The sequence below is a fragment of the Coffea arabica genome, chromosome 1e (genome assembly GCF_036785885.1).
Source record: "Coffea arabica cultivar ET-39 chromosome 1e, Coffea Arabica ET-39 HiFi, whole genome shotgun sequence".
In the NCBI taxonomy this organism is placed as follows: Eukaryota; Viridiplantae; Streptophyta; class Magnoliopsida; order Gentianales; family Rubiaceae; genus Coffea; species Coffea arabica.
Window position 1 is genome coordinate 38,103,857 of NC_092311.1, and position 4,785 is coordinate 38,108,641.

Consider the following 4,785-nt stretch of genomic DNA (forward strand, 5'->3'; position numbering starts at 1 on the left):
TTGTACAGATGATGTTACGCCGTGTGCAAATGGTGTTACACCTTCCAGAACGGTTGCTCTGACAACCGTTCCAGCCTCGGATCCCTTCTTCCTCTCTTCTTGTTCCTGTTCATCATCACCAACGATGCCATTTTCCCTCTTTTATCCTTCATTTTTCCGATCGACAACAACGAAACCAAGACATGGTTGGTATTTTTTTTTGTTTCAAAATTTTCTTCTTCCTCCTCCTTTCCAGAGCTTCTCTAACCTTTTGTTTTTCCCCTTTTTTTACGAGTTTAGACTGTCTTTTTTTTTCCCGTCTGTGATAGTGCGATTTTGCAGGTACGAAATTTGGAGATTTTCTCTATCGTCTCATGTTATTTTGTAAGTCTATTTTCCCTCTTGAAGCTACCCCTTTTCCTATCTTATCCTTCATTTTCTCTGATCGACGACAACAATACCAAATATATGGTTGGGAATTTTTTGCTTCGCTTCAAAATTTATTTTTCCTTCTTTTTTCTAGAGCTTTTCTAGCCTTATGTATTTTTTCCCTTCTTTTTTTTCCTTTTGCAATGTTTAGATGTTGCAGTTACGAAATTTGCAGATTACCTCTATCATTCTCATGCTATTTTCTAAGTTTTTCCCCCTTTTTTGAAGGTAAGTTTTATATGGTTATTTTCTAAAAGAAGAGTTATTTTTGTTGTTTCCTCCCCTTACTTTTGCCTGATTTCTATCTTTTTCGTCCGTGACTAAAAAACATTAAAATGCATTTAACAAATTTGATTAAGTTCTTTTTGGTGGATCTAAAAAGTTTCTTACCAATGTTTGCTTATATAATTTGTACATTCTGGTGATGTTGCAGGTCCAAAAATTGAAATTTTCTTTGATTCTCTCAAAAACTACTAATAAGGTGGTATGGGTCAACATATTCCCAACCTATTTTGCATAATATTGGTGAATATTTTGAGCGAGCCTTCTTCTATTTGCGTATATGTGATTACAGTTTATACTCTGCTTTTCTTTATTTTTTTCTCTGCAAAAGAGATTGCTTTGGATGTTTTTTGTTCATTTATTTCTTGTTATGACATATTAGATGTAAGTTTCAATTTTGGTTATCATGAAGTGTTTATCCTCTTAGTTGTGTCTTGGAAAGTTTAGATTTATGACATGTTTCCTTGAGCCTTTTAAATTTAAAGTTGATCAATCCTCACTAGATGTTGGACTTATTTGTGCATTTCATAGGTCTGTCCTTTTTGGGTCTTTTTGTACGTGGGGTTACTTCTTTCCCTTGTTTTTTCCCTTTTTCTGTTCTAAAGTATTGTAATGACATAATCATGTTTAATTTATCAAATGTTTGACAAAATGTTAAAACTATTAATTTGTCATATAGCAGCTAAAATTGAAAAAAAAGTTGTCCCCTGTAAACCGTTTTCTTGATTTTCAACCGAAAGACTATGTTCCTCTATCCATGAATTTCCTCTTTCTCTTCTCATGGTCTTCACTTACTGATAAAAAGGGAAAGCTTTATGTGCTTATATAATCTCTTCTTCTATTGTAGTTTTACAAAAGGAAAAAGTATCTATTTTTAAATGCTAATCTCTTGGAGAGGTCTTCTATTTAAGATTTTTCCCCATGAGCGCGAATGTGTAATCTTTGTCATGGTGCAGGGTTTTTACCCATAATATTTTGGTTGGTCTATTTATTTAGACAAAAGAAAAAGTGTGATGTTGGATATTATATAGGTGCAATCTTCTGATGAGTTTTTCCCTTCGGCCTTCTGTTTTATTAAAATACCAGATTTTGAACAAATGTCATGAATTAGAAATGTATATGCTCAATTATAGATGGTAGAAACTGATATGTGAAAATCGGCTCTAATAATTTGAAATTCACTCCTTTCATTCATTAGTGAACAGTTCGATAATAGTAGCCTTCTTACATTTTTTCATGCAACTTATTTTAGACGGGTTTTCCTTCTGGGTTTATATTGTGTATGGCATGTGTTTTTAGCAATTAAAGGATTATTATATGACTAATTAATATGTTAACAGGTTAGACAAAAAAAGTTAGAGGAGTGTGATTGGCAGTGGAGTGAGAGGAGTCTTAACATGGGAAAGAACAAGCATGCATAGAAGGCATGTTAAAGATTTGTCAATTGGCAAAGCAACTCTGTATGAACTTCAACTAGATGTTGCCTAAGGTATATGTAATTTGGTGATAAAACACTGCATTCTGCTGATTTATTTTGGTGGTTCTTGATTCTCATTTTGTAGAATTTAAGTAGTGAACTCTACCACAAATCCTTGGAAGATGCTGTTAAGGTATAATTTGTTCATTATCTTTCATTGCTAATCACCGGATAACATTTTGTTCCATGTGTGTTTCTTGTATTAGGAACAAAAAGAGGTTTACTTGAAATATCACACCTAGATAATCAGTTATTACAAAAATGGCTGGTCTGTGTGTCTATCTGTTTTTTGCATATGATATTTTGATTTGGACAAAAGATTAAAATGTTTAGTCCAGATTATTATAGAACAATGGTGAAGTATGTGTATGTGTGTGTATAAAAGACTATTACATGCGGTGAGTTTATTCCTAGCATGTATTTAGAGACCATTAACAGGTATAAGATTAGGAAATTATGGCTGCATATTTGCTCAATGCAGCAGTTTTGCTAGAGAAGTTTTGCTTAGTTATACTTGGCTTAGTGTCTTTAGATCTCGACATATTACTGTTGCTTGGGTAAATATTTTTGCTTTAGGAATCAATGTTTTTTTATTGCCTTGAAGACTGCAGGTGTAAAAAACATTTACTCATGTTGATATATTCACCAAGATTTATTTCTACCATTTTTTTGGGAAGTCATTTACTTTATGATCATATAGAAGAGATTTTTATTATGGCTATAGCACAACGTATGGTAGCACAGACGTGATGTGGACATGATTTGCTTCAAACAAGCAGATTTTGTTTGGGAAAAAATCATATGATTTGCTTTAGTATTTGTATTTAACATGTATTTGCATTATATAAGTTGACTTTTTTTTGAGCTTTTAATATTTCAGGTTCCAATCTCGGTCCTTTATGTTTTGCATTGCTGGTCAAGCAGAACCACCCAAAAGAAACAAGAGGTCTAGCTGGTTGAAATTTATCATATGCGGAATTTGATAGTTTTCTTTTATGAAAAACTCTGGATTTGTTTTTTCTTTGCCTTTTTCCGATTTTTTCAGTTGGCTTTTTCTTTAATTTTGGTTTCTTAATCAATTTGGATGTGAAACTTTGGAAATGCATTCAAATGTTTAGTGCTTAATGCCTATTTATGGTTTGGCAAACACAAGTTCTTTGCTTCCTACTGATCCTCAGGCTTTGTTGCTATTGTTTTGCTTTGTATTGTAGTTTCACACACCCTATGCTAGATTTGGTGGTCTAACATATTAATTATAATTATCTTTTATGCTCTAATATGTACCAAATGTTTATTACAAGATATTAAGATATGCAACAAAGGATTGGAGAAATTCTTTTCTCAAAGTGCACACTATTTAGACTCTCTTTTTTTTCCCTGGAAAAAAAGTTTATCTAATTTGATTTTGTCTTTTCTTTTCTTTTTCCTAATTAATTTGATTTTTTCAGCATTTGTTTGTTCTATATTATTGCTAGATAAAGGAACGAGGAAAAAGGAGGCTGCTTTTCTCCATTCAACCATGAAGGTGTGTTTTAATGTTTTTGTGTTCTCTTCATTTCCCCCCATCCCTCCTTAGTAGTTTATTGTAATTTTTTTCTTGCTTTGTCCTATTTATTGGTCTTGAAAAAAGTGGAGAATGATTGTTTGGGAAGGTTATCCTATTTCCTCTAGATTTAAAGTTAATAGATTACGTATTTCATTTTTATTTTTTATGTTTTTCTCTTCTCGTATTTTTTGCATCATATTGAAGCATTCCTTGAAACTGCAAAATGGATTGTAGGAATGAAAAGATTAACCTCCAAGTGAAACTTCATATATAGGGGAGTATCTGACTGTTTTGCTAGCAATACAAAATAAAAAACAATTGGTTGCGGCCAGATTATCTTTGCATTTTATCCCTTGGGGAGTGTTTAGTTGTAAAACAAGACATATTGTGCTAATGTTGGAATCTTATTGATTTTGTGTAAGTATGACTAAATATAATGTATATTGATGATATCTTGGCAATGAATACTCTTTCTCAGCTCTTTTTGATGAACCTCCTCTTGTTCCCATAATGATTCTGTTGTTTGGTGATTTCTCAAATCATTTTCTTGGTTTTGTTCTTGTTCTAGCTTTTATTTGTTTAAGCTATCATGGGACATCCTTTTTGGTTTTAACCCTTTTGATCATTTTTTCCTCGTGGTAGATGGCTACCAAAGCACATAGAAATAAGGTAATTTCTTGCTGACAAAAAAGAAAATGGTTATGACATAAGATATGCATGTTAGTAATTGTACTTCTTGCTGCAATTTAATTTGTTTGATTGAAGCGTCTATAAGGTTCCTAAGCAAGACACATAGGGCATTATCTAGAAAGCTAATTCTTTTGACTCTTGAATCTTTGAATACTTGTGCATCGTGGCTGTGGTAAAAACTTGGTTCTAAATTTCTTTTTTTTCTTTTCAAAATAGAAGTAAGAAAATTGTGCCCAAGATAAAGGTGCAAAGGTGCAACGGTTTATGCATACGTGGCCTACTATGAGAGATAGGTAGCCAGCTATTTCACACTTTTGGATAGCATTTTATAGCTCAAGTAAGTGAAATTAAATTCTTGGCTTCTTGTTTTCTTAGTTTTGTA

The 4,785-nt window shown here is 32.4% G+C and overlaps 1 long non-coding RNA gene across 2 annotated transcripts; it reads left to right on the plus strand.

Annotated features, from left to right (window-relative positions):
- The first annotated feature begins 848 nt into the window (after positions 1–848).
- Positions 849–4,364, plus strand: LOC113689255 (uncharacterized). Of its 2 annotated transcripts, none has more exons than XR_011825266.1 (3): positions 849–892; positions 3,048–3,113; positions 3,616–4,364. It is a non-coding gene; the product is annotated as an uncharacterized lncRNA (long non-coding RNA). The 2 variants fall into 2 exon arrangements; XR_003448178.2 differs by having other exon boundaries at positions 855–889.
- The last annotated feature ends 421 nt before the right edge of the window (positions 4,365–4,785 follow it).